Raw genomic sequence first — 14,572 nt, forward strand, 5'->3', positions numbered from 1 at the left:
TAACTGGGCATCCTGTATTTTCAAATAAACTTTTTATTTTAGAATCATTTTAGATTTATAGAAAAATTATAAAGGCAGTACAGAGAGTTACCATATACCTTAACATCTTACGTCAGGATGATAATTTGTCACAATTAATGAACACGATATCACAAATAATGTTAATATATTATAATTAACTAAAGTCCATACTTTATTAGATTTCCTCAGTTACCACCTAATGTCCTTTTCTGTTCCAGGATCCCATCCAGGATAGCACATCCCATTTAGTTGTCATGCTTCCTTAGGCTCCTCTTGTCTGTGACAGTCTGTCAGACATTCCTTGTTTTTGACAGGACAAAGATTCCTTTGATCTTGACAGTTTTGAGGAGTACTGGTCAGGTGTTTTATAGCATGTCCCTCAATTTGGGTCTGTCTGATGTTTTTCTTATGATTAGACTGGGCTAATATGTTTTTGGAAGGAGGACCACAGAGGTCAAGTGCCATTCGTGTTCCATCATGTTAAGGGTACATACTATCCACATGACTTATCGCTGTTGATGTTGACCTTGATCGCCTGGCTGAGGTCATGTTCATCAGGTTTAGCATCCTGCATTTTTATTTGCTATACCTGGTAGCTCTATTCCAGGCATATGAGTTCTTCATTACTAGGCTGGTGGCTTACTGCTGCTGACTTTTTCTGCTTCAACCTTGGGAACTGCTGACAGTTCCCCTAATGAATGACTTCTCTCCGTCTCTCTCCCTGCCAGGCCTTAGAGCTTACCCTTTCCTCTGCCTGGAGTGTTCTACTCACACACATAGCCCCCTTCCCAGCTAGGACTAGGTTAGGTGCTGGCCCTCCGCTCTGGACCCACTCTCAGGTGGTTCTTGTCCCTCAGTGGTTATGATCTGTTTACTTATCTGTCTCCCTGATCCCAGAGCATCCCTAGCATCCCGCACAGTGTCTGCTGGAAGTTAATAAATAATTATTGAATGAGTGAATGGTTATTCTAGACAATCCAGATAAAGCCTCTTAGCACAGTGCTTGCCTTATAAACACTAGATATCAGTAAATGCCTGTCTCTGTCTCTTTCAACATAGAGAAAATAATCTTCCCTAGATCTGAGCAACTACATTAAGTTTGTGCTTGCCTGACATCCCCAACACATGCCTCTCCCTGGAGATGAGATTCTGGAGCAGTGGTCTCCTAGGATTCCCTGAGAGCCAGGTGCCTGCGTCAAAGCATCAAGGGGGCCACTTAATGACAGAGATGTTGGGCTAAGTAGGCTATTCTCGGTCAATTTGCAAATTAAAAAGTCATTCTTCTCCCAACAGAGGAACTTCAAATTATGAACCCCTTGGCCCAAATTTCCATAGTCAGACCCCCGGCCCTTTGTTAGTGGAAGGGACCTTGCTCTCTTTTTGTGGCCCCCACACAGCACATATGTGAATAATGTTTACACCTAGTGTTGTTTGTCCTTGGTGACTAGTATACTGGTATGTTTCTGTGTATGTTAATTTTTTTCTTTTCACTCATCCAGTGTAGTTGTGGCCCCACCCCTGAGACCTGCACGAAGGAGACACCTTGTGTGGTGGTCCCAGGAATCTCTGATCAACCAGAGGGCTCATCATAATGTCTATCATTTATTATCTCCTTTGCACCAGGTGCTCCACCTACCTTACCTCTAATCCTCTCAATAACCCCACAAGTTAAGAATTATTATTCCCATATTACACATAAGGGAACTTTGGGGTTTGGGGTGCTTTAAAAATTTCCCCAAGTTTGGTTGTAATAGAGCCAGTCTTGGAGCTAAGTGTGTGGGCTTCAGAGTCTGAGCTCCATCCGCTGAGGTTGGCTGCCCCTCCATGGTTTAGAAAGTTCTGTAAGACAGAGTCAGCATCTCCCAAAGGCTTGTGCTCATCAGTATGGTTCTTGGGTCTACTCCTCCCTTTGTTTCCCCAGGTCCACGCTCTAGAGCATGCCCCCATTGATCCATGTCTACACACCTGCAAGAGCCTCCTTCATGGATTCCCAATCTCAGATATCCCACCCACAGCCAGATCACTCCCATCTGGCATTGTCCTGCTCAGAACTAACAAGAATGCCCATTTTCAGCCTTATGTATTTTTTGCCCTGCTTCCAAGACTTTATATGCTATTCCTTTCCGATATCTAACTTCATCTGAATTAGCTACAGTCTTCTGCATGACCACAATGGAGGCCATCCACATTTCCACTTCAGTGTGAGGAATCTATCCCTGGAGACCCCAAGCCTTCTCCCCGTGCCTCAGAGTCTCCCTTTCCTTTCAGATCCTCGGATACGTTCTCCCTGAAAGGTATACTGACTCACCACCTACCTCCCCTCAGATCTCCATAGCATCTGGGTATGCAAGGTATAAATTAGTACTGAATGCACTTCTGGCTTGTGAGGGATTGTAGGGGTTTCTCTGTATTTCTAATCCAGTTCCCCCATCTGAATTGCAGTCTCCTGAGGGACAAAAACCTCTTTATTAAAATTTACTGAAGTGTAATACATACATAATAAAATACACCTGCTTAAAATTTTCTCTTTATTAAGTTTTGACAAATGTACATACCCATGTAACCACCACCACAACCAAGATATAGAACATTTCCATCACCCCAGAAGTCCTTCTGTGCCACTATGCGGTCAGTCTCTCCACCCCCCAACTCATTATTACAGATGGGTTTTGTGTGTTTTTGAACTCTGCATAAACATAGTCACAAAGAGTGTACTCTTGTGTATGGCTCCTTTTTGCTCAGCAAATGTTTTAGAGATTCTTCCATGTTGTGTGTGTCAATAGTTCATGATTTTTTGTTGCTGAGTAATATTTCATTGTATATCTGTACCACAGCTTCTTTATAATTTCACCTGTTGATGGATATTAGGGTTGTTTCCAATGTTTGGCTGTTGTGAATATAGTAGCTATAAGTGTTCATTCACAAGTCTTTGTGTGGACATGTTTTTATTCTCTTGGGTGTATACCTGGAAGTGAAATTTCTAGGTCATATAGTAAGTGCATGTTTAATTTTATTTTGAAACTGACAAATTGTTTCCCAAAGTGATTACTCTATTTTACACCCCCACCAGTAGTATGAAAGTTCCATTTGCTCCATGTCCTCACTAATACTTGGCATTGTCAGTCTTTTAAATTTTAGTGAGTATGTAGTCACATCTCATTATAGTTAAAATTTGAATTTTCCTGATGATTTAAGATATTGAACACATTTTAATCTGCTTATTGATCATTCATATATTTTCTTTTGTGAAGTGTCTGTTGAAAATTTTACCTTTAAAAAATGTTTGATTGTCTTTTTAATTGTTAAGTTATAAGAGTTCTTTCTATATTTTTATGTAAGTCCTATCATATGTATTGTACAATATTTTGTACAATACAGTATATGTATTGTAAATATTTTCTCACAGACTGTGGCCTGCCTTTCCACTTTCTTAATGTTGTCTTTTAAAGACCAGAAGTTTTAAATTTTGATAAAATTAAAATTTATCAATTTAAATCATTTCCCTCTTATATGGTTAATGTGTTTTCTATCCTATGAAACCTTTATCTGCCACAGGGTTGTGAAGATTTTCTCCTACGTTTTCCTTTAGAAGTTTTATACTTCTGTTTTTTACATTTAGTCTAGCATCTGGTCTATCTTGTTGAATGTTCCAGGTGCATTTGAAAAGAATGTGTATTTTGTGCTTGGTGAGTGAATGTCATTTAGGTCAGGTTGGTTGATAGTGATGTTCAAGTCATCTATATTTTTTCTGTCTCCTTATCCTATGAATTATTGAAAGAATAGTTGAGAACTATAATTTAAATTTAAATTTGTCTGTTTCTCCCTTCATTTCTGTCAAATTTTTGTTTCATGTATGTTAAAGCTCTATTATTAGGTGACTGCCCATTCAGCTTGGTTATATCTTCTGGACTTATTGAATTGACCCCTTTATCATTATACAGTGTCTCTCCTTATCTCTGGTAATATTCCTTGCCCTGAAGTCTACTTTGTCTGATATGAATATAGCTTCGCCATCTATTGTGTTTGCATGGTATATCATTTTCCCATACTTTTAAATTGTGTGTGTTTTTATATATAGGGTGAATTCTTGAAGAATATAGCTGAGTCTTACTTTTTGTCCAATCTGACAATTTCTGCGTTATAATTGCTATGTTTAGTCTATTTACATTTAATGCAACTATTCAAATGGCTGGTTTAACTCTACCATCTAGCTATTTGTCTTGTTTTTTGTTCTTTTTTTCCTGTCTTCTCTTGGATTAATTGAATATTTTTGTATCCCACTTTATTTTATTATTTCTTCACTTTGTCCATTGTATTTTGTTATTATTCCATTTTATTTCTTCTTTTTCTATGTGGGTGGATATTCCAAGAATTACAACATGAGTCTTTAACTACCAAAGTCTACCTTCAAAAAATATACTGCTTCACATACAATGTAAGACCCTTAAAACAGTAGACTTCCATTGCTCTTCCAATGCTCTATGCTATGATTGTCATATATTTCATTTCTACATATGTTATGAACCTACAATACATTGTTATTATTTTTGCTTTGGATAATTATCTTTTAGAGGAATATTTTAAATGAGAAAAACATTTATTTTTGCTGACATATTTGTCATTTTCTCTGTGCTTCATTGTTTGCACAGACCTGAGTTTTCGTTTGGAATCATTTTCTTTCATCCAGGAAATATTCATTTAACATTTGTTAAATGTAGTGCTGGTTTGCTGGCAATGCATTTTCTCAGCATTTGATCTTAATTTTTGAAGAATATTTTCATTGGCCATTGAAACCTATGTTGTCACCTCCTTCCCCAACATTCAAAAAATATCATTCCATTATCTTATTACTTGCATTATCTATGATAAGAAGTCAGAGATATTTCTCATCTTTCCCCCTCTAAGTACTGTATCTTCTTTTCTCTGGCTGCTTTGAAGATTCTCCCTTTATGATTCGTTCTTAGCAGCACAGTTATGATGTGTATTGGTGTAGTCTTCTTGATATTTTTCCTGCTTGATGTTAATTGAGCTTCTAGGATCTGTGGGTATATAGTTTTCATCAAATTTGTAAAATTTGTATCCATTTTTTCTTCAAATATTTGTCTGCCTCCCCCTTATCTACTTCAAAGATGCCAGTTATACATATGTTAGACTGGTATTCTCTCACAAATTACTTAGGCTCTCTTCATTTTTCCAGTCTTCCCTCCTCCACTCCCCACCCCCAGGTGTCAGCTTAAATATCAATAGTTTTCATTGTCCTGTCTTCAAGTTCACGATCATTTCTTCTGTAGTGTCTAATCTGATCTTAATCCCATCCAGTTTTTTTTTTTTTTTTTTTTTGCAGATACTGTATTTTGAGCTCTAGAAATTATTTTTGGATTTTAAAAAATAGTTTCCATTTCTCTTCTCATTTGGTACATGTTTTCATCTAACTCCTTGAAAATATAGCTGTCTTAAATTGCTTGTCTGCTAAGTCCATTTCTGGTCTGTTTCCATAGTCAGATTTTTCTCAGTAATGATTCACATTTTCCTGGTTCTTTTCATGTCTAATAATTTTTAGTGGACGCAGAACATTGTGAATTTTATTTATTTTTATTATTTTTATTTTTTATTGAAGTATAGTTGATTTACAATATTGTGTTAGTGTCAGATGTACAGCAACATTGTGAATTTTAAATTGTTGATTGAATTTTGTTGTGGTCTTCTAAAGAGTGTTGAGTTTTGCTCTGGCAGGCAGTTGATTTACTATCACTAGTTGAATACCCATTTAGTTTGTTAATAGTGCTAATTTAGCACTACTTCTAAGACTTGGCTTTTTTAGGGTCTCTGCTGAATTCCCTGGGTGTTCAACAAGTTTCCTTCATTCTGCTTGGTTGGAACTTGAATGCTTCCCAATCACATGTAAGTTCTGGTAGTTGTTCAGCTTAAAGCTCTCCAGTAGTTGTTCTTTCTCTGGTAGTTGTTCTCTGTGTGGCCTTAGAGTCATACCCTACATAAGCAATTTATTATTTAGACAAACAAGGGCACTCAATGAAAATGTCTGGAGCTCTTTCTTCTTGTAGCTCCTTCTTCTCTGGCACCCTGCCCCTCAAATTCCAACCACCTCAACCTCCCTTAACTTTAATCCCAGTCCCTAGGCTCAGGAAGGCTCCCATCCTCTGACTGGCTTCCTCCTCCCTGTCCAAGAGTTTGGTAAATGCGTTTAGGCAGAAAGCCAGGATGATCTAGGACTCATCTTAATTATTTCCTTTTTCTCAGGCATCACAGTCCTATGCCCTTGTTATTCAATATCTGAGGAGTTGTATTCATACATTTTGTTCAGTATTATAAAGGTGTATAGTGGCAGGGCTAGTTAGCAGCAGTTATTCCATCATGGCCAAAAGCAGAGTTCTAGGAGCCACTTTATAAGCTTCTTCTTTAGTTATCACAGAGTGACCTAAGTGCTGAGCACAGAACAGGATTAGAGAAATCCCATGGGTCTGCCCACCTGGGATGTTTTGCTGGTTTTCTGGGATAGAAAATGACATTGGGACAGGGGTTCCTTGAAGGATCAAAGCCCCTGGTGAGGTCCAAAGCCTTGGACTTCCTTCTTTGGGAATAGGATGTAATAACTATAAGGTGTTGGAGATCATTCTTCCTTTCCTCTGTGAGCTCCATGGCCACACAGACTCATTTGTCATGTCTAGGAACCATCATAAAGATTCACACAAGGCCAAGTTAGTGAGGAACCCAGTCACTGTCATGTGGCTGACTCTCTCCAGGAGTAAGCAGTGATTGTGCAGCCTCTGAATTTATTCTATCTACAGGTCACAAATGACTCAGCAGTCCAGCAGAAAGGTTGGCCAAGGGAGCTTTATAGCTGAGCCATTATATTCACAGGAATAAATAAAATATTTTGGACTTGGAAAGATAAGGGAAAAGGAAGCCCAAGAGGTGGGAGATGACTGCCAAACCCAGGAAGACTTCACAGCTGAAGAGTCAAAGATAAGAAAAGGGGACAAGGCAGTACCATCATGATTTCCCTCATGTGCAGGAAAATGGGGAAATCTCTCAGGTTTAGACAACATAAGAGGGAGAAAGAAAGGGAGGATGAGCATATTGATCCATTAATTAAATACTGTAAGTGCCTATAGTGTATCAGATGTTGAAAATTTAGTGTCTTCACTGAAATATCTGTTGAGACACATACATTGTAATTAGCAAGGAACGAAACAATCCATACCTCCCTTCGTAGTTTCCATGGCTGCATCCTATTCTCTCTCTGCATCTTGGTGAGTTTCGTTTTCCTATCCCCATCCTGCTTTCACCTTCCTGTGGTCTGAATGACGTGAATATCTGGGATTTCCAGTTGCCTCTCGAGAAATAGTAAAAGTGTGTTTAGGATTAGGGTGGGAGAAGTTGGGTTGAATCAAGGAAGGAGTTACAGGAGCTAGGTTAAATTATTTCTTTTTAACTGGTAGAGAAAAATTATATATTCTTATACTGGTTGTTGCCTTTTGGGAGGGGATCTCTGGGGCCCAGTAACATTTTATGACATCACCAGGGAGGATTTTCTAGACCCAAGCAGGGATGAGTATGATATAGTGGAAAGCCCATGGGCTTATGTGATGGTTAATTTTATGTGTCAGCTTGACTGGGTCATGGGGTGCCAAGATACTTGGTTAACTGTTATTCTGGGTGTTTCTGTGAGGATGTTTTTGGATGAGTTTAACATTTAGATCAATAGTCTGAGTAAAGCAGATTGCCCTCCCTAATGTGGGTGGGCCTCATTCAGTCAATAGGAGGCTTGAATTGAGCAAAAAGGCTGACCTTCTCTTGAATAAGAGGGAATTCCTCCTGCCTTTCTTCAAGCTGGAACATCCTTTTTTTTCCCCGCCTTTGAACTAAAACATTGGTTGTTCCTGGATCCCAAGTCTGTTCTTCTTTGGACTGGAGCTACTCTATGAGCTCTTCTGGGTCTCCAACTTGCCCACTCACCCCGCAGATCTTAGGACTTGTCAGCCTCCAAAATTGTGTACACACACATACACACACCCTATTGGTTCTGTTTCTCCAGAGAATTCTGACTAAGGCAGCTTAGGAACCACATAGACGTTCCTAATTTTGAATCCCACTCTGCTACTTATTAGCTGTATGACCTTGGACAAGGTACTTCATCTCTCCAGACCCCAGAGTCCTCACCTGTAAAGTGAGGGTATTTCACTTGACTTACAGTTGTTAGGAAAGTCAAAAGTGGAATTTTAAAAGGCCCAATTGCTAGATATGTCGATATCTAGAGGCTTCTTCCTGCTGTGTTTTTGTTTCTCTAGCTCCTAACCCACACAAGAGAGAAGATTCTTGGGGGCGGGGGGGCGGGGTGGGTAGCTGTGATACCGTGCAGTCTCCACTTTCCCAGTGCTTCCCAGGTGAGGCAGATGAAATGGGGAAAGTGGCATTCACTAGAAACTTGAATTCACCTACTAGCAGGCTTTTCAAGAAATTGTACCCAAGGATACTGTATTAGAGTTCTCCAGAACCAATAGGATAAATATAGATATACAGAAAGAGATTTATTATGAGGGATTGGCTCACACAATTATGAAGGCTGAGAAGTCCCATGATCTGCCATCTGCATCTTTACATAGGCCAGAACTACAGCCTAGCAGTCTTATGTTTCTCCCGCAGCTGTTTCTCCCAGCTGTTGCAAGCCTTCAGACTCTTCCAATCCCTCACCCTACCCACCATCTCTGCTGAGCCCCGCATCTACCTGTCCGCCTTGCGTTGTCACTTGGTTGTCCCCAAGCACCTCAGACATGGCAAGTCCCCCACACCTACTCCACTTCCTGTGTTTCCTGTCTCCAGAAATGATATCACCATCCACCCAGTTGCCCTAAAATTCAAATTTTAACTTTGTTTTTTCCCACTCCTTTACCATACTTCCCTTATCCAAATAGTTACTAACAATGATATATTTACTGAGCACTTAGCATGTCATAGGCACTGCTCCAAGCACCTTGTATCCTACTATTTTATCTTATTTAATCCTCGCAACCCTGCATGGTAGAGTCTCACTGTCCCCATTTTACTGATGAGGAAACTAAAGCCAGGAGAGTGTAAATGAGCCACAGATACCCCGCCAGTAAATAGTAGAGCCAGGATTGAACCAAGCGGCCTGTCTCCAGAATCTGTTCTCTTAGTCATTACACCAAAGTGGTTCCCGGTCTAGAGGGAGAGACAGGCAGTAAACCAAGAATTCTACAAATAATTATTTCACTACCACGGCGATAAATGCTATAATGGAGAAGTGCAAGGAGCTTTGTTTAAGCTGGCTGGGAGACTCAGTTGGGGAAGGGAAGGAAAATGTTTCCCTGAAGAAGTGTCCTTTATGCTGAGCTCTGTGGGGGCCTGTTCATGACATCAGCAAGTTGGGGGGGGGGCCTGGTGGGGGGGGGACAAATGTCCTTCATAGACCCAGAGATATCAGACTGCTGCCATCCCCTCCACACCCCACAAATGGCCAGCCACCTGTTTCCCTTAATGCACAGTGTGATCTGGTCCCCTTTAGCTTGATATTTTTCCATAAGGTTGGCTGTCAAGAAATTGCTTTGATTGCTCTCCTATGGCTTTGGCTAAGGATTGGCCAGAGAGTCAATGTTTTAGGCTGTGAGGGCCAATCAGCCTCTGCAACTATTTAACTCTATGGCAGTGGCACAAAAGCAGCCTTAGATGATATGTATATGAATGAGTGGGGCTCTAAGCTAATTCCAATAAAACTTCTTTTACAGACACTGAAATTTGAACTTCATGTATGTTTTACATGTCATGAAATATTATTCTCGGGACTTCCCTGGCAGTCCAGTGGTTAAGACTCTGCGCTCCCAGTTCAGGGGGCACAGGTTCGATCCCTGGTTGGGGAACTAAGTTCTGCATGCCGCATGGCATGGCCAAAAAAAGAAAAAGAAATATTATTCTCCTTTTGATTTTTCAACTGCTTAAAAATGTAAAAACCATTCTTGGCTCATGGGCTGGCCATATTAAAAACAAGTGAGGAACTAGATTTGGTGGCTGCAGTGTGCCAGCACTGACCCAAACTGTATTTCCAGCTACCCTACAGACATCACTCTCCCCTGCCTGCTCCATAAGCCCCCCAAAATTAACATCTCCAAAACTCAAGCTCATCACTCCAGTGAAATCAACTCCTTCTCCTGGTATTCCGATTTTTCTGTTAATAACCCGGAGTGTCTGTTCCTCTGGGGATATTAGGACAGAAAAAAAGGTACAGGGACTACTGTTCGAGAGCCACGCTACGCTGTTGTAACTTCTCAGACCCACTGGGCACATTCCTGCGTTTTCTCAGCTTCCGCCCCGCCTTTTTCCTCCTCTTCACCACCAAACTTCTCCTAAGACTTGTGTCTACTCCCTGTCGCTGTTTCATCACCTCCCACTCCTCACCCCCTCCAATCTGGCTTCCACCTCTTCGCTCCACAAAAACAGATCCCACAAAGGTCACAGATGACCTCAGTGCTGCTAAATCCAAAGGACATTCTTCAGTTCTCATCTTACTTGCAACTGACACCGTGGACCACTCTCTCCTTCTGGAAATACTCCTTCCGAGTCTGACTGCCCATTCTCTTTCTCCTTTGTACACCTTCCCTCTGCTACCTAGCCCTGACCTGTTGGAATTTCTGAAGGCTGAATCCAGGGCCTGTTCATCTTCTCCCTTGAGCTACCCTCCTTGGACGATCATGAATCTATAGCTCCCATCCCCACCTCTCTCCTGAGCTGCAGACCAACCACCTAGCTTTCTACCCAACATCCCCTCTCAGATGTCTTAAAGCACCTCAAAAAATCATCCACTCATCCAACTACCCCCACTCAATTAATAAGAGACTACTGAGCACTTGATGTCTGTCAGACACCATACTGGTTGCCAAAGACACAATGTTGAGTAAAAAGAGACAGAGTCCTGCCCTTGGGGGGCTTACAGTCTACTGGGGGAGATACATATTGACTACACCTTCACACCTCAGGTTCCCCACAGCTAGTCTGTCTACCACACTGGCCCTTTCCCATTGCCCTTTCCTAGGATCAGCACTTCCATCTGTCTAGTTTTGAAAGCCAGAGGTAACCTTGGCACCTCCCTCTCCCTTGCCAAAGCCCCACAGCCTACCTTCCAGTCTTGACTTACCCCTGCATATCTCCTGACATCATTTCTCCCCATCCCCGCTGCTGCTCTCCTAGTCCTGGCCACCACCGTACCTCTTGCTGAACCACTGGTTCATCCACTGTGGCCCTAATCCAGTCTCCACATTTCAGCCAAATGATCTGTCCAAAATAAAACTCAACCATGCCACCTCTTACCTCCCCTTCCTGTAATGGCGCCAATTAAAATATTTCTAAGCCTGTCTAGTTAAAGTATTCTAAGAATATTGCTTAGAGTAAAGGTTGAGAGCTGCTCACCAAGACCCCACATGCCCCTGCTCACCCCTCTGGCCTCGTCTCCATACACGATTCATCCCACACCACACTCCAGCCTCCCTGGACTGTTTCAGCCCCTTGTTGTCATCATGCTTCTTTCCCACCTTGAAAGGCACTCCCTCAGTTGGGAATGCTGCTATCCCCTCTCTCTGCCTGGGTGTCTCTGACCCCCCACTCCCTTCAGATCTCAATTCCACCAATCGCTTCACAGCAAAGCCTTTCCTAATTTCTCTGCCTTGGTCAAATGTTCCTGTTAGAGCCTCAGGCAGAACCTTGGACCACCCCTCATGGCATTGTCACACTGCAATTTACAGCTGAAGGTTTAATACTTTCATTAATATTTGCCTACCCAGGAGCTCCCAAGGGTAGGGATTCTGTCTCTTTTTACTCAAAATTCTGTTGTCAACAACTAGTACGGTGCCTGACAGAAAGTAAGTGTCCAGTAATTATTCGTTAATTGGATGCATAGTTGGATGGATGGATGGATGGACAGGTGGACGGATGGTTGAATGAATGCCATTACGCCACCTGAAGCATTTTTCCTATCTACCCTTCAAGGTCAGGTCAAATGCCACCTCCTGCAGGAAGCCTTCCCTGATATTCTTGGTGGAAATTCACCTCCCTCCTGTTTATATGTATGTGCTGTGTGTTAACTCTGCTACAGTATCGATTGCGTTTTACCTTTTGTTCCTGTGTTCACAACTATTGTCCCTGTGGTCTGGGTGTTTCTGGAGATCCAGGACCAGGCTTGTTCATCTTTGCATCTCTCACTTGGCATGGTGCCTCGGACATGAGAGGCGCTCAATAAATACTCGGGGAATTGATTTCTTTATACAGTCCAGGTTATTCTAACTCTGACAGTGATCCATCCTTGAAACATGATGTTTTAACCGCAGAGGGAGGCTGAGCAAGGGAAACTCCCTGCCACTTCCACCCTTGTCATTTCACGGCTCCTCTTTCCCTGGAAGTTACTAGCCACCCAAAAGGCTTCTCTTTCCCAAGCCACTTCAAGACTTAATGCAAAATTTCCGTCCTTGCTCACTATTACTTTTGTGAGTTGTTAGTGGTTCAGCAAGTTTATTAACAAGTTTCTTCACTGTCTAGGGATCCATTTTATTCTGCCTGCTGATTTATTACATTTAATTTTTCTAAGAATTCCCTTACCTGTGTTTTTTATCAACAGCTGTGTTTACATGGTCTTAATTACTTCCTAACTGTATATATCCATCTCTCTCCCTTAATTTTTCTTGCTAAAGTCTGACGACTAAAATAGAAAGACAGTAACTCAGTCAGCTTCCTTTCTTCCCTATTGTGATGAAAAGCGTTTTTAAAAGTTGGAATAGCTCAAATGTTATACCTGTCCCTGAAGTTATAACTTCATTTAAAAAATTTAAAACATGATATTTAGCACCTTTGGTATTTTGTGATCCCAATTAAATTCATTTATTACCTATCCCTACTTGGTTTCTATTCCCTTCAGCACTTTCATATGTACCATGAGCTCCAATCTGTCTGGCATATTGGGAGAGTAGGGTGTTCTGTTTAATTGAATATTCTGGTGAGTTGAGCTACCAGAATTGGTATGTATGGTCCCCCAATTTTTATAAAGTTAAAAGCACGGTAAAATTCCCTTCACTGTATTGCTGGGGTAATTATTTAAAACACAAGTGATGCTTTCTACATGCCAGATACTGTCTCAAGGGCTTAACACTTGTTTCCTCATTTAATCCTCTGAACTGATTTGGATGAGGAAACCACTGCACAGAGATGCTGAGTAACCTGCCTAAGGCCACAAGGCTAGGAGTGATAGAATCAGGATTCCTGACTCTAAAGCTCTCAGCTATTATGATGGAGTTCTTGGTTTACTTTTCTCTGATGATCCAGAGGGCGCCTCTCTGAGGTCCTCCAGGCTGTCACGAGGACACCACTTATCACTGTGCCGTGGCCCAGATGGTGTAGGGGCTTTTACTAGATTGTCCTGCGTTCCTTCTTGCCCTCTGGTCCCCTCAGGGGCTTTGAAGCTCATGCATCATAAATAGGTTCTAAGATCCTGGGCCCAAAGGACTGTGGGAATGGAGAGGTTGGTGCATTAAGACTTGGTTTTAAATCTTAGTTCAAATCCCTTTAAAAAAATCTAAGAAACTCAGAGTACACCTGATATGGGAGACCCGGATGAATCAGTCTATCAACAAATCTTTATTAAATGCCAGGCCCCATGCTCAGTGCTGTGGGCAGCTATCCGAGCAGCTCTGGTTTTTACAGTAGAATTGTGATTTGCAGCTTCTGATGAAAAGAACTATTTATGGCATGCCAGAGCTTATAGGGCTTATGGCTGTTAAGTCTGTTTAAGCCTGCAACTGAGATTGAGGCTTTTTCTTGAGGAAAGACGAAAACAAAACCGAGGACCCATCCCTCTGTTTGGAAGTATGTAAGTTGAGCTCTCGTGTTATGCAACAGTGGGAACTGAACTGAAATTGGCTTCCCTGGGGAAAACAATAAACAGGAGGCTACTTGAGCTCACTGTTTCTTCAGGGAGAGTAAGGACAAGATTTTTTTTTTAAGCCCAGCATTTTCATGGTATGCCTATTTTTCCTTTAAATGACTCTGAACTTATCTTGCCATTTGGAAATGTTAACTTTGGAAAGGACAATTAGCATAGGGACATGTGGACTGATCGGGCATGTGAGGATTGTGGGGTGGGGAGGAGAAGGAGGTAATGGATTATCAAAACTCACAGGGCTGCCTGGAAACACGGTGTTGGATGTACAGACCACGTTTCAAAGATGAATAGGTGAGAGTGAAGTTCTGGGGGGCGTTGTACCCGCAGGGGGAACTGGGGCAGGCCAGAGGGACATTTCGCTAGAGAGCCACTTGAAGGTTTGCAGAGCTGCTGGCCTGGCTAGCAGCAGAGTGGCACCATGGGGGAAGGACCCAGTGAGATGCAGGACTTCTTTTTCTTTGAGACACCACATCTCTAAAGAGGGATCTGTAGATAAACATGAGGAGCTGTGCATTGCTTTGCCTCCTGCTTAGCTGAGAATGGCTGTTCATACAGGTTCCTGGTGTTGTTGGAGCTTAGCCTGTGTGCTGTGGA

This window comes from Balaenoptera musculus, chromosome 19, assembly GCF_009873245.2.
Source record: "Balaenoptera musculus isolate JJ_BM4_2016_0621 chromosome 19, mBalMus1.pri.v3, whole genome shotgun sequence".
NCBI classification, from domain to species: domain Eukaryota; kingdom Metazoa; phylum Chordata; class Mammalia; order Artiodactyla; family Balaenopteridae; genus Balaenoptera; species Balaenoptera musculus.